The sequence below is a fragment of the Anabrus simplex genome, chromosome 4 (assembly GCF_040414725.1).
Source record: "Anabrus simplex isolate iqAnaSimp1 chromosome 4, ASM4041472v1, whole genome shotgun sequence".
Taxonomy (NCBI): Eukaryota; Metazoa; Arthropoda; class Insecta; order Orthoptera; family Tettigoniidae; genus Anabrus; species Anabrus simplex.
The window spans coordinates 93,557,619-93,583,537 of NC_090268.1; the positions used below are offsets into that span (position 1 = coordinate 93,557,619).

Below are 25,919 nucleotides of genomic sequence, written 5' to 3' on the forward strand. Positions count from 1 at the left end.
CCATGGTAACCCATATATTCATTGTCGGTCCGTCGGTCACTCAATGCAGAGCATGGTATTGGCAGAAAACAGTAAATTTCTCCGTCATTTGAAGAGTAAGGTAAATTATTAACATAACGAAAGTTGTTTATAATGAAGAGACCTTTCACATACGGTCCACAGAGTTTACAGAAAATCAATAGTATAAGAGAAAATGGAGGAAAACCATTGTGGTTTTCCTATAAAACCCCCGTCTTTCCAAAGATTTTAAAATGATATGCATATCGAAACCTTCCCCAGGATGAGTATACTCTAAATATGAAGTTTGGTTGAGATCTATCCAGCCGTTTCAACGTGATGGTGGAACAGACAAACAGACAAACAAACAGACCCGAAAAGTAAAAACCACCGATTCGGTCTTGAGTTGACCTAAAACGGATAAATATTTGAAAATTTGGCAAAACAAAAGGAATTACAGACAGCGGACCCCCTACAACTTTATTTATAAGATTTTCCATAATTTTATTAGAAAATAAGGCACTGTGAATTAGATCCACTGATTATTTTAATCGCATACTCATTTTTATCATCTTTTGTTTTAAATGCTAGTCAGTAGATATATTTTAAAATTTCAATGATAATGTTTTTTTCATTCCATCTCATATCATTAGAGGCCGATGTTTAGGCCCCTTTAAACAACAAACATCATCATCAGTCCATGCTTCCCTGTCATGGCACCACTCCAAACGTAGTTGTTCATGTTGTGGTGTTAACGGCAGTCAGCGCATGGGGCGGTAATTCCCTAGTCCGTCTGCTGCTAGTCTCCACAAATGGTTTGAGATGACATAGAATGTTGCAGGGTGTACATTACCTGTTCGCGGGTGGCAGGTGCAGATGTGAAGGGGTTACAATGTGCTTGGTGCACAATACGGTGATTCTCCCTTGTGTTGGTCAGACGTGGTGGACCGGGAACCTTGACGACGAGTATGCCTGTCCTCACACTCCCATGCAGTCCTACATCGGGCCAATGTCACATCTGAATGCCCCATAAATCTGGATGTTGTGCGATTCAACCGGCTGGCCAAATGGAGACCCATAGTGAGGCCGCTTTGAAACTATGTCAGTTACTGATAACTCTGTCTCACACAAGTACACGGCATCTCTATGTCCTTCACAGTGATCACTCAACATCTGAAGCTATTCACACCCCTTATGTACCCTACCAGGCCTGGTAATAACACTAAACACGAACAACACTAATGCTTTAATTGTAACTCTAATAATTTACATACCCGCCAATGGTTGTACGTGTATACAAAGTTACATGGACATCCGACCATTTCTCCTGGGTGCACAAATGTTTGTCAGGCGCAATGTATATTGGAATACATTTTGAAATATTCAGTGCATTACACTGTATACACCGGGTGAGTTGACCGTGCGGTGAGGGGCGTGCAGCTGTGAGCTTGCATCCGGGAGATAGTGGGTTCGAATTCCACTGTCGGCAGCCGTGAAGATGGTTTTCCGTGGTTTCCCATTTTCATACCAGGCAAATGTTGAGGCTGTACCTTAATTAAGGCCACGGCCGCTTCCTTCCAACTTCTAGCCCTTTCCTATCCCATCGTTGCCGTAAGACCTTTCTGTGTCAGTGCGACGTAAAGTCAACAAAAACCACTGTATATACACCAACCGAGTTAACCGCACTGCTTTGAGCTTCCATTTGAGAGATAGTGGGTTTAAATCCCACTGTCAACAGCACTGAAGATTGTTTTCCAACTTTCATACCAGGCAAATGCTGGGGCTGTACCTTAACTAAGACCACAGCCGCTTCCTTCCCTCTCCTAGCCCGTTTCTGTCCCATCATCGTCATAAGACCTATTTCTGCCGGAGCAATGTAAAGCCAATTATAAAAAAAGAAATAAAATGTACTGTATACACAAATAGCTACCAAAGATGACGGCAAAGTTGTGAATCCCTTCCAAAATTTCAAAATATGTCATGTTCACCATGTTATTCTCTCTTTAACTCTACATGAATATAGTCACAAGACTCGGAAAGAGACATTACTATTCATTTACTAAAGTTATTGCCTTATGTAAATAAGAGCACAAGAGGACAGAAAGAAGGAATGAAAATACTTTCTCTATCAATCTATCCCCATAAATATTTTGATTTTTAAAATGTATTTATTTATTTATTCCTTCATTTTCTGACATCTGGATCTTTCTTTTCTAGTATTGATGAAAAACTATGATTTTCTAACATAGGGTTGCTTAAGTTTGTTCAGTTTCTCTGGAGTCTGTAATAACCCTGTACTTTACCCCTTCAAACAACAATCACCGCTGCCATCACTTCAATATTTTTTGATTGCGGAAAATGGAAAATGAACCCTAATCCAATTCTTATCCGGTCATCTTCCCTCTTCCAATCAAGAATGTTTCTGTTTGGTGGTGAGGGACAGTTGCAGGTAATAATAATAATAATAATAATAATAATAATAATAATAATCGTATGGCCTCAGCTACCGTGTGCAGACATTTCAATGCGACGCCATCTGGCTGTCTGCTCGTCAATTTCGACGTTCCGTTTCACTCTAGGCCCCCGCTAGATGGCAGACCGAGTAAACCGAAACTCTCTTGGGCGTCTATGGCTGAGATTTAATTAATTAATTTTGTCGGGTAAACACCAAATGTGTCACCAGAGATCTTTTACATGCCGACATCGTACGACATGGAGTGTCGAATGGACTTTTTTCCGCAGGTGTAGCTATATCATTTCACTTTTAACCCATAAGGATGCGCGTATGGGTAAAAATTACCCACAGAAAATTTAAAAGTGCATTTCAGTTATTTCTAATGTGCTCTTCAGGTCTCCTCTCTCAGTAACTTTAAAGCGAACCACTCCAAGTGCCATGACCTTGAATCAGCTGCACAGCTTTGTTAGTTCCGCTCATAGTGCGAGAGAAATATCGACTATGGTTCATTCCACGTTAAGAAAACAGTATTGCTCTTATGACAACAGGGTTGCCATATCGAATGGCTCTGCGCAACACTATCACGGGGTAACGGCGGCATATACATCTGTGAAATTCAATATTTAACTTCAAGATAACAAGCGGAATGAACTAAGTTGAAATTTTTTTGTATGAAGTAAAGGGGACGGTGAGTTTACAGGGGCTATTTTTGGTTTGTACAGAATCAGAGGTTAACTATGGCACATAAGAAACCTTAGCATTGAAGTGTGAGGTGAACTGGCGGAGAAAATATACAAATAATATTTTTTATGGGCTCGAAGGGTGAATGATGCATTTAATTGCATTTAATACATTTCCCCAGACGGGCCGAGTGGCTCAGGCTGTTGAGGCGCTGGCCTTCTGACTCCAACCAGGCAGGTTCGATCCAGGTTCAGTCCGGTGGTATTTGAAAGTGCTCAAATACGTTAGCCCGGTATCGGTAGATTTACTGGCACGTAAAAGAACTCCTGCGGGACTAAATTCCGGCACCTCAGTGTTTCCAAAATCCATAAAAGTAGTTAATGGGCGTAAAGCAGCAATTATTATTAAATTTCTCCAGGCAACGCAGGGTTCTACTGTCGTATCGCTTAACAAAAGACAATAGTAAAAATTAAAAGCGGTTTTAAAGAAAACAGCGGTAAATTAAATGCGCTTAAGAAAGAACAGCTAAATAACAAAAGCAAGCACAAACAAAACACATGGCAAATTTTTGTATCGGTTACAAGTTATGCCATGACTTTTCACTGCACACCACAGCATCAAAATCTTCAGTAACAACTACTGTACAGTATGAAAATAACAGAACACACACAACTACTATGCAATATACAACCAAAGTAAAATATCTGCCATTAGACAACAACTTTATGGTACTAACCGAATGTTACGTCCTTGCCGCTGCAGGCTGAAGTCCTCTATCAATCTGAATCGGATGAAGATTTTTTTTTTTTGCTAGGGGCTTTACGTCGCACCGACACAGATAGGTCTTATGGCGACGATGGGATGGGAAAGGCCTAGGAGTTGGAAGGAAGCGGCCGTGGCCTTAATTAAGGTACAGCCCCAGCATTTGCCTGGTGTGAAAATGGGAAACCACGGAAAACCATCTTCAGGGCTGCCGATAGTGGGATTCGAACCTACTATCTCCCGGATGCAAGCTCACAGCCGCGCGCCTCTACGCGCACGGCCAACTCGCCCGGTCGGATGAAGATTCACTACCGACAGCAATGATGAAGGGCTCCATTTCGTCCTGGATCAAATCAGATTTCCACACGTCCGCTTCAATATTTTTCACGTGTTTCACGTAGTTCGCCCAGTTTTCAGTAGACACGCGTAGGAAACCTTCATCGATGAGTCTTTCCATCTCCCTTGTTTTGAACGTGGTGTTGTTCATAGCAACATAGTGCTTCACTTGCGCCCAAACAAGTTCAATAGGATTCAGCTCACAATGGTATGGTGGTAAACGAAGAACCGTGACACCACTTTCTCTTGCCATTTCATCGATTCTGTGGCGATCGTATTTCCATCGCACACTGTTTACGAGGGCCATCAAGTCTGTTTTCAGCATGTTCTCATCATACACTACACCACGTTCTCGAAGCCATGACCGCACGTTCTTTTTCCATGCCTTCGTAGGCAGAGCTTCTTTCTTGCGGCTATGATAGGAGGCATTGTCAAGAACAATAACAGAGTTTGGCGGCAGGTTCGGTAGTAGACGTTCTTTAAAATACTCCTCATAACAATCACCGTCCATTTCGTCGTGAGCATCTGCGGTATTCTTCTTGCACTGAAACACGTACTTCGCCCCTGGCACGAACCCATTCTCGTTACCGGCATGAACTAACGCGAACCGTGGACCACGACCTGTAGGTGACTTCAGACCGCAAGATAGTCCTGACAGAAAAGCATCCCGTGGAGTTGAAATGGTCTTATGTTTTCATTCTTTCCCAACGTTGTGCCCTGTGTTAACCCATGACTCATCAGTGTAAAATATGTTCCTTCCCTCGTCTCGATATTTCTTAACTGTTGACAGATACTTGTGACGCCAAGATATAATGTCCTCTCTTTCCGTCAAACGAGCTGAATTTCCTTTCCTTTCGTACTGGAAACCCATGTCTCTCAACAAACGATACAAAGTTGTTCTTTTGAACCCGGGAAGGTCTTTATCATTCTTCACAGACTGTAGGACTTGCTGCAAGGTTGGAGGTTGGTTTCTAAGGAAAAACTCGTGCACCTTACGTCATACACCACTGCGAACAAAATCACTGAACTTGACTGACCTGGGCCCGGTTGTATAAAACTTTTGATCTGAGTTTAAAGAGGAAAAATGGCTGCCAGTCAAGTTGAACTTCGATTTTCCGTTGTATAAACGCTAATCTAAGATCATCTTGTCTTGATCTAAGTTCAGATTTGACTGCCAAATATTTGTCGGTTAATCTCCTTGAACTTAGATCATTATCATTCATATTAAACATTGAAGTAGACCTGAAGATTTGAGAAGTGTTTCCTTGTATTGTATCTGCGTAAGAATACCGTACCTTAATAATATCGAGGTGTGTTATAAATATATTGAATGCTAGTAGTTAAATAATATTGCTAAAGATCGCTCTATTTTTTTCAGAAGTGAGGTTATGTGAATATAATATAAACAATAGCCTACTGCTATACCAACATGTTGTTACTTAGTTTTCTATTATGTTTCAAGTTTACAAAACAAAGCATATATATTTTCTTTAGCAGGGATGTCAGATTACCCCGACTTTTCGTCTGATGAAGAAGAGTTGATTTTACAACGAGCTCCTCGCGTCTTTCGGCACAGACGGAATCCGATTATTGAATTGTGTGAAATGTTCAAAATAAGATTTCGTTTATCGAAAGATTTTGTGGAACGACTGGAACTAAAGTTAAGGGACACACTACAAAAACCTAGTCAAATAAATTATCCCCTGTCACCCATGTGTATGTTCCTAACAACTCTTAGGTTTTATGCTACAGTAAGTTTTCAAATGGTTGTTGGAGAGCTCTTTAACATTGACAAGTGAACGGCTTTCTCTTTCAACTATGATGTCACCATATAGGTTCTTTTATTTTCTATTATATGTTTGTACCTTGATAGTACAATATCCACCAGATCACCCTTTTCTTTCTGTGTGAAGTTCCTTCCATGTTTACTTCGCGAGATTACAATATTATCTTCTTCTCCTTCTCCGACAGTCACGGCAATTTCGTATTTCATTTGTTGACAGTCACGGCCAGGTCAATCCCACTATTTAAGTATTATCCAACGGGCCGAGCTATTTCGTATTTCATTTGTTTTGCGGCGTTGCCACGTCCAATTTTTTGAACTCCGATTACATTTGAACTACACATGTGTAAACCGAGTTCAGTTTTATACAACGCGATGAAGTCGTAATCTCAGTTCATTTTCAGAACTAAGTTCTTAATTGATCTCCAGTCAGATGTCTTTATACAACCGGGTCCTGCTGTCTTTTGCGTGGTGTTTTACGTTCTTTTGTTTTAATCGGAGAAGCCAAAGGTCCTGTAGTGTCTGCTGATCACACTTTATAAACAGTCCTCTGCCTGTTGCTTCAGCAGTTTCTTTAACCACCCAGCTGAGACTTTTATCTGGATTTTTTCGAGAAAGGTAATTAAGTACGTTAAGCACAGTTTGCTTTTGTTTCTTCCTCAGTACCTCTCCCTGTTTATTTTTATGGACTTTCTCACCCATAACGCAAATAAATCACTATTAATGATCACTATTAATGTTAAAAGAAAGAAATCACACACGTAGGCTAATCACATAACACTCACTCAAAAGAATACGATTAGGCCTCTATACTGATATAAAGGCTGAAAAACACACGCAACAAATAAATACCGTAAACGACAGCTCTACAAAAGAAATCACGGTGTTAATGTTAAAAGAAAGAGATCACACAAATAGGCACACAAGACAAGTACGCACTGATTTACAGTCTAGAAACACACATGCAATAAAGAACTTAAGTACAGAAGTGATCTGCCCGCGGTTCACAAATGCTTGTACCAGAGCAACATACAAGGCAAATGAAGCAAGGCAATGAAGCGGTGGCTGTTCCCGCCATTGTACTTCCTCCCTACGAATGTATTTATAAAAAATAAAATGTTATATAATTATTTTAGTATCTCACGGGCAAAAATACCTCATCCTTTTTATCTATCTTTCATAATACATTAAAAAGTACAGTATACTATCCCTTAATCACGAGAAATTATGGGTGTCTCAGAGGGGGTATGTTCACTCATTGTAGGTCCGTAAGAGCAATACTGTTTTCTTAGCGTGGAATGAGCCATAGGTAATTTTCACCTGTGTGCGCGCTCATACGTTTCACAATACCATTCTTGTTTTTTGCCAACTACTTTGTTTTTATGGATGAACAGTGAAATAATTAATATTAGACAAGTGTACTTTATGATATGTGTACATTTTCTCGGGCAAGTTTATGCAAAATTGTAATGAATTCCAGGAACTGAAGATGTATTGCTCTATGATGCCGAAGGAAAAACTAAAGACAGCGACATTGCGGCTAGTGATAATTGAGAAATTGACAATGTCGAAGAAATTGATCAGGCACATTCCTAATACAATTATTTTGACTATAGGAATTAGTAATTGACAACTGTATCCTATTTCAAATGCTCAAATCATCTATAAAGCAAACAATCTCAACTGGACTCTGAACGTACATTCCATCGAAATTTCTTAAAAATGCTGTCCTTTCGATATCACAAAGGAACATTTGGCATCAAGGAGTAAAATACTGACTCTACCAACAAATCTCTGAAGTCGTGTTCAGTGGCTTTTTGGAAAATATGAAGGAAGGAAAAGTACAGTCCTCAGAAAGCGTCAAGCAGGAAGATGCAAAGACCGTGGAAGTAAAAAGAACAGAAAACCAAAACATTTTGTGTAATGGGCAAGAAACTAATTTGCCGGGAACATGCGAAGCCAGTGTGTGGAGAATGTATGGTACAAGTAAAAGAACAACAGGAAGTAACGGAGTACGAACGAAGTGTAACAAAGTCTGATCCTTGAACATGCTCTATAGTTCTTAACCTCTGCTCTTTTCTCTATGTCCAACAGGTGTTTATCATATGTGATTCTTTTGATACAGGAAATTTGTGTTCATGTTTGTGGGTTACTGTAGTCACGTCCTAGTTCGTGAACCATGGGCAACGGCTGAGTGGCCTAGTAAGTGGTCCTGAGAGTCGGGATACCAGTTGCTATCGAAAGGGAGTGGGCATCTCGGACATATTCTGAGTCCTAGCCCTCCTTGTGCCCAGGCGGCTAGGACTATACAATCCACCGGTGGTCCACAACCCGTTAAAGGAGAGATCCTCACTTGGACTATGTGCAAGTAGGGTAGCATCCTGCTTCATGAATCGACCGAGCTCAGAACATTTTAAGCAAGCCTCGGACCTATGGGAGTAACGGAGTCCCACTCCCATTTGACAGGCGAGGGAATCCTTGGAAACAACTTGGCGAACGAAATGGAATTCGATGGGGAGCTATCAATATTAAAGGGGCTTATGGAAGAAAGGAAGTAGAACTGGCTGAGTCAGCAAAGAGGATGCATCTGGATGTGCTAGGAGTAAGTGATATTCGGTTAAGGGGATATAACGAGGAAGAGATAGGAGATTATAAAGTGTACTTGATGGGTGTTGGAAAGGGAAGGGCAGAGTCTGGGGTAGGGCTCTTTATCAGGAATACCATTGCACGGAACATAGTTTCTGTTAGGCACGTAAATGAGTGAATGACGTGGGTAGATTTGTCAGTTGGAGGAATTAGGACTAGAATTGTGTCCGTGTATTCACCATGTGAGGGTGCAGATGAGGATGAAGTTGACAAGTTTTATGAAGCATTGAGTGACATCGTGGTCAGGGTCAACAGCAAGGATAGAATAGTGCTAATGGGCGATTTCAATGCGAGAGTTGGGAATAGAACTGACGGATACGAAAGGGTGATTGGTAAATGTGGGGAAGATATGGAAGCTAATGGGAATGGGAAGCGTTTGCTTGACTTCTGTGCTAGTATGGGTTTAGCTGTTACGAATACGTTCTTAAGCATAAGGCTATTCACCACTACACATGGGAGGCTAGGGGTACCAGACCCATAATAGGCTATATCTTAACAGACTTCAAATTCAGGAATGTACAAGTTTTCCGGGGATTTTTCGATGATACAGACCACTATCTGATCTGTAGTGAACTAAGTATCCCTAGGCCTAAGGTAGAGAAAGTGAAATCTGTCTGCAAACAAATAAGGGTAGAAAATCTCCAGGACGAGGAAATTAGACGGAACTACATGGATATGATTAGTGAGAAGTTTCGAACAGTAGACAGTAAGCAGGTTCAGGATATAGAAAGTGAATGGGTGGCATACAGGGATGCTGTAGTAGAAACGGCAAGGGGATGCCTAGGAACAACTGTGTGTAAAGATGGGAAAAGGCAAACATCTTGGTGGAATGATGAAGTGAGAGCAACTTGTAAACGTAAAAAGAAGGCTTATCAGAAATGGCTCCAAACAAGGGCCGAGGCAGACAGGGAGTTGTATGTAGATGAAAGAAACAGAGCGAAACAAATAGTTGTTGAATCCAAAAAGAAGTCGTGGGAAGATTTTGGTAATAACCTGGAAAGGCTAGGTCAAGCAGCAGGGAAACCTTTTTGGACAGTAATAAAGAATCTTAGGAAGGGAGGGAGAAAGGAAATGAACAGTGTTTTGAGTAATTCAGGTGAACTCATAATAGATCCCAGGGAATCACTGGAGTGGTGGAGAGAATATTTTGAATATCTTCTCAATGTAAAAGGAAATCAACCCGGTGGTGTTGTGAACAGCCAAGCTCATGGGGAGGAGGAAAATGATGTTGGTGAAATTATGCTTGAGGAAGTGGAAAGGATGGTAAATAAACTCCATTGTCATAAGGCAGCAGGAATAGATGAAATTAGACCTGGAACGGTGAAGTATAGTGGGAAGGCAGGGATGATATGGCTTCATAGAGTAGTAAAATTAGCGTGGAGTGTTGGTAAGGTACCTTCAGATTGGGCAAAAGCAGTAATTGCCCCTATCTATAAGGAAGAGAACAGGAAGGATTGCAACAACTATTGAGGTATCTCACTGATTAGTATACCAGGGAAAGTATTCACTGGCATCTTGGAAGGGAGGGTGCGATCAGTCGTTGAAAGGAAGTTGGATGAAAACCAGTGTGGTTTCAGACCACACAGAGGCTGTCAGGATCAGATTTTCAGTATGCACCAGGTAATTGAAAAATGCTACGAGAGGAATAGGCAGTTGTGTTTATGTTTCGTAGATCTAGAGAAAGCATATGACAGGGTACCGAGGGAAATGATGTTCGCCATAGTGGGGGACTATGGAATTAAAGGCAGATTATTAAAAGCAATCAAAGGCATTTATGTTGACAATTGGGCTTCAGTGAGAATTGATGGTAGAATGAGTTCTTGGTTCAGGGTACTTACAGGGGTTAGACAAGGCTGTAATCTTTCACCTTTGCTGTTTGTAGTTTACATGGATCATCTGCTGAAGGGTATAAAATGGCAGGGAGGGATTCAATTAGGTGGATATGTAGTAAGCAGTCTGGTCTATGCTGACGACTTGGTCTTAATGGCAGACTGTGCCGAAAGCCTGCAGTTTAACATCTTGGAACTTGAAAATAGGTGCAATGAGTATGGTATGAAAATCAGCCTCTTGAAGACTAAATTGATGTCAGTAGGTAAGAAATTCAACAGAATTGAATGTCAGATTGGTGATACAAAGCTAGAACAGGTTGATTATTTCAAGTATTTAGGTTGTGCGGTCTCCCAGGATGGTAATATAGTAAGTGAGATTGAATCAAGGTATCGTAAAGCTAATGCAGTGAGCTCGCTGCTGCGATCAACAGTATTCTGTAAGAAGGAAGTCGGCTCCCAGACGAAACTATCTTTACATCGGTCTGTTTTCAGACCAACTTTGCTTTACAGGAGCGAAAGCTGGGTGGACTCAGGATATCTTATTCATAAGTTAGAAGTAACAGACATGAAAGTAGCAAGAATGATTGCTGGTACAAACAGGTGGGAACAATGGCAGGAGGGTACTCAGAATGAGGAGATAAAGGCTAATTTAAGAATGAACTCGATGGATGTATCTGTACGCATAAACCGGCTTCGGTGGTGGGGTCATGTGAGGCGAATGGATGAGGATAGGTTACCTAGGAGAATAATGGACTCTACTATGGAGGGTAAGAGAAGTAGAGGTAGACCAAGACGACGATGGTAAGACTCGGTTTCTTACAATTTAAAGATAAGAGGTATAGAACTAAATGAGGCCACAACACTAGTTGCAAATCGAGGATTGTGGCGACGTTTAATAAATTCACAGAGGCTTGCAGACTGAATGCTGAAAGGCATAACAGTCTATAATGATAATGTATGTATGTATATAAATGCTGTAATATAAACAACTGAGTGATTGCAGTGTATGTGTTATGAGAACATGAATATTTCAATATCCATTCTTATTATAACAAGTTGCACATTGCCAGAATTACTCCCAAACTATTACAATAATTGAATGTATCACCATTAACATGGTTTCCAATAATGACAATTTAGAATTAAGAAGGATTTTTGCTCGTGGGTAATTTTCTCTCATCACGTGTCCTTGCGCCCTCAACAGAGAGCACGTGCGTGTGCTGCCAGTTTAAAAGGTTTAATTTTCTAGTGGCATTCACCAAAATAGTTCAGATGTTGTGCCTTCTCTAAACTTTGCTACATTGTTTAATTACAGCACTGTAACATGCAAGATAATCTGAGACCATCCCATGACAATTAAGGCTAAGAGTTCAGGAGACCATGGAAAACTACAATGCCAGCGCAGTGGCAAAAATGTGTGTGGAACCAGCAGCAAACGAAAAATTACCATCAGAGAATTGTTGAAGTTCATAATAAGGAAGTACCTTAGAAGATGCTGAAAAATGACTAGCAATTGAGAAGGTCATCAGAATAATCTGGATGTGGAAACAACAAGAATCATCCCCTGGCCTATTTAAAGAACGGAACCGGCACAAATGAGTCTGTCTTGTCTCAGCCACATGTGAGTTACAAAATGGTTGTGAGTCAGTGACAAGTCATTCGACGGTGCATCAGGAATGAGTAAGACATTCTTGACTACGGGAAGTATGGTGTTCTGTGCAGTGAACTGTTCTCTGAATGAGACTATGCTGTGAGAGACCATGATGGACTGTAGGAGTTTGTCACACCCAAGCCATTGTGTTCAATTACATTCATGGGTACAAACTGTGATGAGTGGAGAACTTAAATGTTAGAGAACTTGTAAACACCGTATTTAAACAAATAATCCCCGCATATCTTTTAAAAGAAATTTGAGGCACGAAATTGCAGTGCGGATTTTATTTGCATCAAGGTTGGCAACACACTCCTGGCTCACCTAGGTGTCGACTTTGTGTAACTGCAGATGGAAGAAAACTGCCCCATGTCACATTTAAACGGAAAACTATTCAGACTTTTAATTTAGAACTTCCTGTACATTCAAAAAAAATAGTATTTTACAGAGTAATTTAAAATTAAAATTTCTCCATGTCACGATAGAATGCGTTTTCCGGAATGTGCAGCAGTAGCTTTCCGTGCTTTCACTCACTTGGGTGTGTCGACAGTGTGTTTCATAGTTGCTAAGTTTGAGTGAAATCATAATTCATATGTATTCAGCGTTTTAAGGAACTCCACAGTATCACATAACAGGCAGTGTGCAGAGAAGCAGAATCCGCAAACACTAGCAATGTTGACAGTTGGCAAAAAAGCGTGGCTCATAACTATAATTAATTTGTACGCAACAAACAATATTTTCAATGCCAATGAAACTGCATATTTTATGCCTAGCCCAAATGCACCTTTTAAAAGGAAATGGAGTCACCATACTGTGTTTCAAGGCAGACGGAAGCGAAAGACTTCCTCTCCTCGGCATAGGAAAGTTTGGTAACCCACGATGTTTTAAGGGCGTCGAGTAATTTCCGTGCAAGTACAAGGCATTTAAAAATGCAAACAATACAGTAATAATGTTCTCCTTTCATTGTGTGAGGTTATGTTTGCCAGTTAGTTATCCAAGTGCATTATTTGAATACTGTAAATGCATCTTGTTGAATACATTTTGGAGATAATTCTTTTCCATGGCATTTGAAGGGTTTAAACTGTGAATCAATGTTAATTGCATGCAGTAACGGATCTTAGAATATTTTGTGATGCGGCAAGGGTTGGCATTTCTGAAGTATGAGTTGGCAGTTAATTCGAAATCACATAATTCAAAGTCCAATTTTTGCGCCCTAAGACTTTGAATTAACGAGGTTTCACTGTATCGCAGAACTAACAAACAAGTTTGCCGGTGAGTCTGTTTCAAGTGTTTACATTGCACAAAAAGAATATTATCCACCACCGGTCGTGTTAATATCTGCGTAAAAAAAAGACCTGTGAAAAGCGGTTTAGACGTGGAGTAGGACGAATTTGTAAGTAATTTAGGAGACGATTCTAACAATGCAAGAGTCAGAGAATCTTCTGATCTACTAGGAATCGAGCCTATTGCAAGTTGAGATTAATGAAATACCTGGACCTACTTGCTAATTTTCATGGCAAATATATTTTATAGCAGTGATAATGTATTTTTATCATCTCAAATATGTTCAGGGAAAGCAGCTATATCCGTAAATTTACACGTTCATATATGCGTAAAGACCACGTGGACCTCGCGGAGTGATGTGAAATGTTTTTTTATGCCTATGTTACTCTTTCAATGAAAGGAATTTTAGTTCATTGAGGTTTTTTTCTTCAAAACAAGCCTTCCTAAAATTAGGGTGCGGGATTATTCACGTAAACATGGTAACTGCAAGCAACAGTTTAATAAATTTAGTAAAAGGGAAACAAACTACCTCTCTGAGTAGTGATTCGAATTTTAAGGACCCTGATAACCCAGCACAATACTACTATATCAGAATACAGGCACACTTTTCTCTCTTTAAATTGATATCCATCATAGTCTGTCTGATGTAGGTAGATTTATATGTTCAAATGTCCAATTTTAACAAATATTCATGGATTATTTTCAATTTGAATTATTTATCCACATTTCTGGAACATTTTCAATATACAATCTACTGAACATTCACCATAGATTTCAAAAACAGGACTCATCAACAGAAAAAGTTTCCCATAAATTCAATCATACATTTGTAGTTTTCATTGAAGATCACCAGCTACTTAACTAGCCTCATTATAAAAAAGTACTGAATGTGGTATGTTGGTTAGTTTTCAGCAGGGCCTTCATAATCAGAAGCAAAACAACTACGGTAAACTCATGAATTTTGCATATTCGTTACTTTGTTGGATGGCAGAAGAGAATAGTAAAATTAAAATAGCACTGCAAAATTATGAGTATGATATATTCTCTACTATACTATGGCCACTTTAAGGAAAAACACCTATTTGTCGAAGTACAAGGGTACATCACAGCCCTTCACTAACAGCTACAGATTCAACACTTTTCCATGAAATTTGTAACCCACAACAGCGTTGTTTTCTTCTTTTTTTGCTAGTGGCTGTATGTCGCACCAACACAGATTGGTCTTATGGTGACAATGGGCTATGAGTTGGAAGGAAGCGGCCGTGGCCTTAATTAGGGTACAGCCTAATGCCTGGTGTGAAAATGGGAAACCATCTTCAGGGCTGCCGACAGTAAAGTTTTCAGGATGTGCATTGGAAAGAGAGACAACGCTTTTCGAAAATTACAGAAAAAATAAATTAATTAGGTAGCCAATCAATGATTACCACATAACTGTAAATATATGTTGTAATAAACTATAACAATTTTGTATTGAAAAGGTGGACCGTTTTATGTTTCCTATGTTACATAACTGATCCTTTATGGTAATCTATATATTACAACTTTTATTATAATTTGGATCCACCTTATCCAATACATAAAAACAGTTGTTTAGATGAAATTACAACATATATTTCGATCAGAACTAGTTTTGACGCCCTTTTTGCGTCATCATCAGCTGATATAGGTTCTTGGAAAAATTGGCAATCACATAAGTTTATCTACATCAAATTGAACACAATTTAAAACCATATTAACAACCTAAAACTGTGTTACGATTATACTGTCTCAAAGTCCATATTTTCTACAAGTCCGAGACTTGCGAGTCTTAAACCTTAAATTGATGAAAACATATGTAAAACGGTTTGCTCACTAATAAAATAACGTGGATTTAAAAGAACAACAACTTAAAAATAAAATAGTCTTGAAGATACATTAGTTTAATTTAACACACTTCTTAAAACGTGACGTAGAATCATATTAAAATACTTCAATAAAATCTTCAGAGTCGCTTTAATGGAGCAATCCTAGTGAGGTGGAAACGAGCAATCGGTCCTTTAAGATGTTAACAAGTACAACGTTCCCAGTTCAATGCGCACCTCAAAAGATCGCTGTCCATGCGAAGCACAATGAAGCCTAGCGAGCAGTGTTGTGATAGTAGTAAGATTACTATAAAATTATCAAACATTTATCATAGACATACTTTCTAATGATGCTGTGAAACCCTATGAACCTTTTTGATATTTTCACTCTGTTATATTAAAAATAAACTACTAAATTTCTTTGGATTGCAATGTGCAGATGTGAGAATCGAGAAAAACTACATTAAAAGGCATACATTTTTACTCTGTACCGTATTCAGTGGGCCTCTGAACAGACAACAAGAAATTATAAATTACTGGTGAGCCATCATTTAATTTTGTATTAATAATGTGAGAGTGAAATATTGGGGTCTTTTTGCTCAAAGATTACATTTATAAATGAAATTTAAAGTCAAGTGTACAACTGTCTAAACAAAGAACAAACAAAAAATGTATTTAGCAGTATCATATGAGAAATGAATAATTTTCATTATTGTTGGGTGAAATTTAAATTCTAAAAGCCCCTCCTGAAATTTCAGAAACCTTCCCAAATAAAAGTTTTAAACATAATCCTGTTCCATGTCAATAGTTCAACCTATGTCTACAATAAGCTTCTTATTTCCTTCAGTCTGTACAACAACTGTACCTTTTATTTAGGTGGAGGATTCTAACCAATGGCCTAACTCAGGGAACAGTTTTGGCCCCATTTTGTTTAACCTGTATATCCATGACATGCCTCGCACAGATTCCATGAAAATCCAGTATGCAGACGACCGGAGTAAAGATTTCATGAACTGAGAATGTTCTAACTAGTGATCTGGTGAAACTGAGTGATTACTTCCACAAATGGAGACTTCAACCCAACCCAAACAAGACTGAGGTTACTGCATTCCATCTAAATAATAAAGAAGCCCAAAGGAAGCTACATGTGACTTTTGACGGAATCGAAGTGCCCCATAACTACAATCCAATATATCTTGGAATCACTCTGGATCGGTCCTTGGCATTCAAACAACAGTGCATCAAGTTATCGAGGAAACTACTCCACAAGATTGCCGGAAGCAACTGGGGTGCAGACGCTAATACTCTACGTTCTGCTGCACTCGCTCTTGTGTATTCTGCTGGTGAATATTGTGCTCCTGTATGAGAAAACAGCACTCATACCACCAAGACTGATGTGCAACTCGATGAGACCATGAGGGTTATCACTGGTACTGTTAGATCTACTCCCACACAGTGGCTACCAGTCCTAGCTAATATCGCTCTGCAAGATCTGAGGAGGAAAGCAGCTAAGGTAAGCTTGCTCAAGAAGATCACCTCTCATAAGAATTCTCCGTTGTATGATGCCCTGCAACATCCACCAACAACACGTTTGAAATCACGCAAGCCACCCTGGGTTGATTTAGAAGGTATCAGTTCTTTTGACATGTCCTACAAGTGGCAACAACGTTGGAACGAACATCCACCCAACAATGCTCACCTGGTTGAAGATCCTACAAAGAAGGTAGAGGGATTCCAAATACCACGCCAAACCTGGTCGAAGCTGAAGCGCATTAGAACTGGTCAAGGGAGGTGTGGTCACACCTTAAAGAAATGGGGTTTCCGTACATCTGCTGCCTGTGACCAAACAATACAACACATGTTCAGGAGTGCCCACTTCGTGCACTGAAGCGCGTTAGAACGGGTCAAGGGAGGTGTGGTCACACCTTAAAGAAATGGGGTTTCCGTACATCTGCTGCCTATGACTGTGGAGTGGAGGACCAAACAATACAACACATTGTTCAGGAGTGCCCACTTTGTGGATTTGACGGTGGTCTGAAGACTCTACACCAAGTGACACCATGTGCTCTGGAATGGTTGTCAAATTGAGATATTTCCATTTGATTATTTGTAAACTTTTGTGTACTTATACAACTATACAATATATATCTATCATTAAGAATAATTCAACTCACCTGTTTCAATGAAAGCTGTTGTCATAATCTGGTATCCAATTTCTCCTCTGCAGGTGAGCAGCTTGTGCTCCTCATTCCTGGAACACTCAGACCTCCAAGTATCTTGGTTCTTCCTTGTATGCAACCAGCCTTACAGGCAGTATACCATCTTCATATTTCCTGTAAAAATATTATAATTATTTAAAAATATACCAACCGTTACTGTATAGTGTAGCCATGAGACAACATATCACATTTCACCTATGTATGTGAGATACAGACTGTGGACACAGGTAGTTTTGTGGCACCCCTTCAAGTGTCCAGTCAATCAAACACACATACCAATGATGTTTTTTTTTTTTTTTTTTTTACATAACCGACGACAAAACAGCCCTACAACCACAGGTAGTCCCTTCACTCCATTAACGTCCACAAGTGCCAATCACAGTTTATTTTCCTTGGACCCTACCCATCCAGTTACTACATGTTTCAGACCCATCCAGTTACCACAGGCTTCAGGAATATCTTTGGCTCAAACTCAAAAGACATTATCAACCACAGCAGTTTTGATGTGTCATTTGGTTTCAATTTTGGATGTGTTGTCGAACTGCATCAATGTTTTAAATTTGGATTGTAAATTGAGACATACCTGATTTTTTACTTTATTATTTGTTGTATGAGAGCATATGTTTCCAACTGGATCGTGGCTGAAGATGACCCTATGTATGTGCGGTCAAAACTAGTCCCAGTTATATAGGACACTATACAAGCTAATGGTATTGAACAGATGGACCCTTCTCTACCCTTTGATATGATCGTGCAAGTATACCTGTGCCTTGTAATACCTAACCATGGCCAGCAGCCAATAATGATCATTCAATGTTAAAAGCTTAGCTTCTATGCTGTATTAAAAATAAAATAACGGTACTGAATTTCTTTGGAGTGCAATGTGCAGACATGAAAATTGAAAAAAACTACAGTAGGCTAGAAGTCCGCTACAGCGAGTACAGCGTATAGCGAGAACTCCGTTGTAAGGACAAACAAAGAACAAACAAAAAATGTATTTAACAGTATCATATGAGAAATGAATAATTTTCATTATTGTTGGGTGAAAATTAAATTCTTTGTTCTTCGGTTTTACTACGAAAATCCAATCATTGATGCATCCGTTATTATGAGCGATTAAGTGTGCATCATATTTCCATTATCAATATTTATGCACTCCAGTGATTATACTGATTGTGCAATATAAAAATAATATAGAAGCCTCCACCTTATCAATACAATGTTTATTTACAAGATGCAGTAAATTCAGTACCGGTTTTGACCCCTATGGGGTCATCCTCACCTGTTATACATTAAATCGGTTTCAAAAACATCACATAAGGACTAATGTCTTTATATCACTAACCCAATTTGACAGATCATGAAAAAGTAAATACGACAGTAGTATAATGGATCTTTTCTCATTGACTAGAAAGTTGCTTATTATGTAAAGCGTCATCTCATTGTAACCTGAGTCTAGTAAACATCAAATAAAGTTTACAACGGTATATGTGGGATTATTACATATTTACATATATATTATTGAAACATACATTGTCTATTAAAAACGAATATATACACATAAAATTTGACCCGCTATAACAGGCCGTTTAAAAGTGGATGAAATGATAAAAACAAGATAAAATGGGTCCACATTTAACTCTAGTTTGTACTGGTTTGTTGTTGCTGCATTATTCTTGCAATATGGTAAGTACACAGTGTTTGTATTCTAATGTTTAAGCTTCTGATAGTTTTCGTTCATTCCGATGTTTTCTTGATTAATGCTTGTATAATATATTATAGCTGTCTTGATGTACTAAATTATTATGAGAAATTGTGTGCACCATTGCTAAGTTAAGATAATGCCTATTATAAACTGGAGTATTAAGTAATGCCGTGCATCTTGGGATTAAAACTATGTTGATGTCAACCAATATACATAAGTTCTAGGTGATAACGTGAGGGCTTCCTTTATACTGTAGACTGTAATATCTGAAATTAGAGATAGATTGTGTAAGAAACGGCGTGTAATGGGCTAAGAAAAGTGTAATATATGTATGATATACTTACGTTGAGTGTTCGCACTGTTTATGCTGCACGGCTGCACGTCGAGATCTGTTACGTGTTATTATGGGGATGTAGTTCGCGGATACGGAGGGGAAGTTTGGAGGGATGGGAGGGGCATCTGTGGAGAGAGTGGAACTAGGGTAAGGAGTCTTTAGGCGGTTCATTTGTATGTATAGGCTGTTGTTTTTTAATTCTTTTCAGATAATTATTTAGAAAGGGAATGACTGTATCGAAAAGAATGTTAGTTTTTTCATGATCTGTCAAATTGGGTCAGTGATATAAAGACATTAGTCCTTGTGTGATGTTTTTGAAACCAATTTAATGTATAACAGCTGAGGATGAGCCCATAGGGGTCGAAACCAGTACTGAATTTACTGCATCTTGTAAATAAACATTGTATTGATAAGGTGGAGGCTTCTATATTATTTTTATATTGTACTAGCAATCAATACGGAAATGAAGCTCATAGATTATGATATACTGATTGTTATCGATCATCTTTGGTACAGTATTCTCGCTATGTGCACTAGCCAGCTGTCTTGTCAACAATCGATCTCGAAGGTGATGCTGGAGACAATTAGTAATACTCACAATACTCGTTCTGTAAACACAAGATACAAGTAACAAATCTCATGGCTGTTCTGTACTGAAGATAACAATAAGTAAAATTCTTACAAGAATAAAATTTACTGTATCCACCTATACAATACAATTAACAGTTTATAGTGATTAAATTCTACACGAATTACATACACTTTTAGGTACATGTTTCGCCCTTTTTGGGCATCTTCAGCCTATTGACAATCTTAAGGTCAAGTCCAGGGCCTTGTTTCAGTTAAACATTTGAACATAATACTATACAAAATGATCTTATTCTAAAATATTTTTTGTAAAAAAATTTTTCTTTAGATGCTGTGTACATGGTTTTAAAATGTGTACGTTGAATAAAACCAAAATTTGTGACATGAATACAATAAAAATTATCTACATTTAACTGAAATTGTCCACAGCGAAAACTGGATCTTCATCAATTTTTTTTTTTTTTTGCTATTTGCTTTACGTCGCACCAACACAGATAGGTCTTATGGTGATGATGGGGTAGAAAAGGCCTAGGAATGGGAAGGAAGTGGCCGTGGCCTTAATTAAGGTACAGCCTCAGTATTGCCTGGTGTAAAAATGGGAAACCATGGAAAACCAACTTTAGGGCTGCCGATAGTAGGGTTTGAACCCACTATCTCCCGATTACTGGATACTGGCCGCACTTAAGCGACTGCAGCTATCGAGCTCGGTCATCAATTATTGGTTGAATCATTAGGTTAATAAAATTTGTAAAAAGTATGTTCATCCAAAGGTGCTATTTTAATCACCTATGTCATACGTTTGGCAGCAACAAAACCGGAACTGTGTTATGTTGTCAATCATGCAAAGCTTGAATATCCCATGTGGAAAGAAGCGAGGTTGGATGATACTATTTTTTAAGGAATTTAATATAATTATGGGTTAAACGTCATGTGTGTTGAAATTATTGTCAAATATCCTCCATTACTCAGCGAAATGTTAATTGGGGTACATTATTTAAAATAAAACTTTATAATCAAAACATCAACAACCAAAAAACTGAGCTCAACAAGATATTCTGATTTGATTTATACTGCGCTCGATATATAAAGTCTGTTTTAGTTTCTTATTATTCATTCAAATAAAACTGACACGTTAGAATTTTTGTGTTACAATCTACAAAGGTACAGGGATAAGCATACAATCTATGATTTACAATTCCTTGGATGGGAATGACAGTCTTTCCATTTTTTAAAAAAATGTAAAATTCCTGTTAGGCCTATTCATTCAGCAAAAAGTAATAATGCAACAATGATTTTGCAGAGTGTTGTAGTGTTGTGTGACTTTCCCTATTCACTGAATTTCTGAAAATAATATTTTTAATTTAACAGGCATCCGGTGATAATAGCTAGCCTCTAAATGGCGAGAGGGAGTTTCATCACGAGTGATATATTTTTTTATGCTATTTGCTTTACGTCGCACCGACACAGATAGGTCTTATGGCGACGATGGGATAGGAAAGGCCTAGGAATGGGAAGGGAGCGGCCATGGCCTTAATTAAGGTACAGCCCCAGCATTTGCCCGGTGTGAAAATGGGAAACCACGGAAAACCATCTTCACGGCTGCCAACAGTGGGGTTCGAACCCACTATCTCACGATTACTGGATACTGGCCGCACTTAAGCGACTGCAGATAGATATTTAGTATCCAGGATTAAAGTACATCAACAATAATGTAAATGTATCTACCAGACAGACGTACAGTATTCCTTCAAATAAATAACCTATTATAATTTTACCTTCCGCAGCCCAACATTCAGCTGCGCGCTGTACTACTGTCGTTTGTTTGCACGCTCGGGTAGAATGTTGTCGAGAGGCGATCAGGGCTGCCAACCTCTGCACTTAGGAACTAATGAGTGGTACTTACTGTCACTGGTGGTGAATATTGTTTAGGATTCTTGCCGTGGACAAGACCATTGGTCTGGACAGTTAGGATTCTTGCCGTGGACAAGACCATTGGTCTGGACGGTTAGAATCCCCAAAGTGGCATTAGGCACCTAGTTTAGTGAGGAAACACGATTGGTCTGGACGGTTAGGATTCTTGCCGTGGACAAGACCATTGGTCTAGACAGTTAGAAGCCGCGAAGCGGCCTTAGGCACCTAGTTTCGTGAGGAAACACGATTGGTCTGGACGGTTAGGATTCTTGCCGTGGACAAGACCATTGGTCTGGACGGTTAGGATTCTTGCCGTGGACAAGAGCATTGGTCTGGACAGTTAGGATTCTTGCCGTGGACAAGATCATTGGTCTGGACAGTTAGGATTCTTGCCGTGGACAAGACCATTGGTCTGGACGGTTAGAAGCCGTGAAGTGGCCTTAGGCACCTAGTTTTGTGAGGAAACACGATTGGTGTGGACGTGCGGACGGGGACAAGACCACTGGTCTGGACTGTTTAGGAGGGCCGCAGCCCTGTATCCACCTCTACATTAACGTAAGTATTAAATTACTGCTGTTGTGTATTTCACATTGTTTCCTTTACACGGTGTTTTTTCTTTGTGCTTTTATTCAGCCGGGATTGGTAACACAATGTATCTATCAGCATTGATGGCAATGATGTCACATTCCGTTCACGTTCACCAATGAGAATGTGAGTAGTTACTCTAGCCAAGGCCGATGGCGGCTTCTGTTCTTATTTGGTTATAAAAGTAAATATACTTCTGGGGGAGGGGCGGTGGGTTCCTAGACATTACAATGAACACATCTCTCCTCTACAAGGTATTCCAAGTATGATCTGCATTATTTTAGCTTCCTTATAATGTTATAAACTCTGGGCTGCGGAAGGAAAAATTACACCAAATAACCTCACTAATTTTATTCCTGGTAAGCATGATTGGATTGTTGGTGAGTATATCAGATAATTTAAACCCAAACAATAAGAAGCCACAGCTTATCCACCTTAACCGCATATTATATTAGAAGTGTTTCTAAAGCACGTCTTATAATCAATACTTCAGCCTGGAGACAAGACTTTCACACGCGTGGAACGACTGTCGTTAGTTTACACACTCGTGGCCTTCTCGGGATAGGATGGCATCAAGCGGTGCTCAATGTTATCAACCTCTCTACTTAGGAACTAATGAGTGAGTGGTGCTTTCATAGGTGGTAATGGTGATTATTGTTACACCACTGGTCTGGACCGTCTGGACCAGTGATATAGGGACAAGCAAAGGCGGTCTGGGGGCGTAAGCCTCCAGCTTAGAAGCCGCAAAGCGGCCTTAGGCCTCTAGTTTTGTGTGGAAACGTGACTGGTCTGGACTGGTTCTTGCCGTGCAGAGGGTTAGGATAGGATCTGGACAAGACCTGCGATACAGGGACAAGCAAAGGGTCGCTTTTAATGTGCTGGGGTTGGTAATGGATTATGATTATCATAACTAATAGGAAAGAGATCACGTGCTACTTTACGTTGGCCAATAGGAATGCAAGTAGCTACTTCAGCAATGAAAATGGCGTGTAATACTCTTCATTAGGTTATAAAAGTAAATGTAGTTCTTGGGGCAGGGTGATGGGTTCCTGGACATCGCTATGAACACATCTCTCCCCTGAGATGCATTCCAAGTAGCAAAGCAAAGTCACCTCCGTACAGGCCATGAAGGCCCTTGGAGGAGTGGAAGGTAAAGGCTTCCACCATTTTTAACCTCAGCACGTGATGGTGTAGAGTGATTAGCTCTACGCCCGGCCGCCTTTGCCCCCAGGAATTAACCTGGTACTCATTTTTAGTGTAGGCTGAGTGAACCTCAGGGCCATATGCACCTCCGGAAGTGGAAATCTCGTTTCTTAAATTTTACGACTTCCTGACGGGGATACGAACCCATGCCATTCCGGGTGAACTGAGCACGCCATTACCGCCTCGACCAGGTGCATATGGCCCTGAGGTTCACTCAGCCTACACCAAAAATAAGTACCAGGTTAATTCCTGGGGGCAAAGGCGGCCGGGCGTAGAGCACTACCCCATCACGTGCCGAGGTTAACAATGGTGGAAGCCTTTACCTTCCACTCCTCCAAGGGCCTTCATAGCCTGTACGGAGGTCACTTTGCTTTTGCTTTTTGCTTTGCATTCCAAGTAAGATTTCATTAATTTTTACTTATAACGTTACAAAAATCTTGTCTCCAGTTTTACCCTCTTAAAATATAATAGTGAAATTGTAATTCATTACGTACATTATAAAAATACTTGAGGTTGCATGCCTAACTCTTTATTATATCCAGTCAAAATATATAAACTACATAGCCTAAATAACTCATTTCTTACAACGCAAATTGAGAATGACGTGGATTTCTGCCCTCTTTCTTTCGTTATTTTCTGCCTCCCTTTTAAACTCTGGTATCGCCACACTGATCGAGTGTGATAACACTGGTTATAAGTTAAGATTTTGTTTTGGTTATGTTAGTAATTGAATAATAATAGTCTCTGTCAATCAATCACTACTGATCTGCTTCGCCCAACCTTCACGGACTGTGATGTAGCCACATCACTGAGGCTGAATAGCATACGCTCATCGCCTGACGCCCACGGGACGGAATGCCCAACGTGAGCACCTCTACTCTGGAGGCTGCCAAAATTCAGTGGCAGGAAAGGTATAATTTCCCTAATGCTATAGGGGCTGTTGACTGTACACATGTTCTTATAAAAAAGCCGCATCAACTTGGCGATGAATATATTAATAGGAAAGGGGTACCCAAAATTAATGTGCAAGCCACTTGCAACGTGAATGAAGAGTTTACTAGTGTGGACGTCACTTGGCCTGGTTCACTGCACGATCCGTGAATCTGACGAAACTCTGATGTTTAGCAGAGTAATTACAGGCAATCGTGCAAATGCCCTTCTTGGGGATGCAGGTTATGGTATTGCACCATAGCCTATTACCCCGTACCGAGATCCTGAAACCCCACAACAAACGTTCTACAGTAAGTACCAATAAATAACAAAAGAGACGGTGATAATAGAGATGTTTTGGGCAGGTAAAACAACACTTTCCAATAATTCAGAATAAGACATGGCTAGCCACAGAGAGAGCACCGCTATTTCAGACGGTTTTATTCTGCACAATGTAGCAAAATATCTTAGGGACAAAGATGAAGTTGATGACGGGCGGATTTGCGAGAGAGGACAACAAAGAAGGGATGAAATTGTAAACTTACGAAGGTACCTGCAAAATATACTCACCAGAATAATGAATTTGTATCTTCTTCCGTTGCATCAGCAGAGACATTCTCTTCTCTCTCCATTCCCTGATATTTCGGCAACATACACGACACAAGTATCACAAAATATTAAGGAAACAAATCAAATACATATTAATTCTTAAGATCGTACACACAACAACAACAACAACAAGAAACAAAATATATTGGCAGATTGTCTACTGTTTGTATTTGATGTTAGTGATTGCAATAAGGGTTGCCAATCGCTCCAAACAATCCTTCTCCTTGATTCCAAACATTTCCTTCTCTGAGTAATTTAATTTAATTTATTAAATCCGATTTGGATGACGGCAATTAATAACATTATTCAACCATATTTGATAATTTAATGAAAGGATATAAGTTTGTAAGTGCGCCATTGTGCCATCTAGGGGACTCTCTCTGCCAGGCGATGTTGGCTACAATGAACCAGAGAATAATACACCATTACATTGGACAAGGGAGTAAAGAATCGTTGCCTGCAACGAACCAACACCTAACGGCAATGAGCAGCACGATTCTGAAGCCGAAACCGTGCGGCCGCCGCCATCATATGTCACTACATCATCCCAATACATTCAAGTGCCCGAAA

The 25,919-nt window shown here is 39.6% G+C and overlaps 1 long non-coding RNA gene across 1 annotated transcript in view; it reads right to left on the reverse strand.

The window, feature by feature from the left end:
• LOC136872441 (uncharacterized) overlaps positions 1–25,502 on the reverse strand; it is a 55,178-nt gene extending 29,676 nt beyond the window's left edge. Inside the window, exons 1-2 of the long non-coding RNA XR_010859896.2 lie at positions 25,311–25,502; positions 17,440–17,598 (exon numbers count right to left, since the gene is read on the reverse strand). This is a non-coding gene — a long non-coding RNA (uncharacterized lncRNA). The remainder of the gene's footprint in view (positions 1–17,439; positions 17,599–25,310) is intronic.
• Between the last annotated feature and the right edge of the window lie 417 nt (positions 25,503–25,919).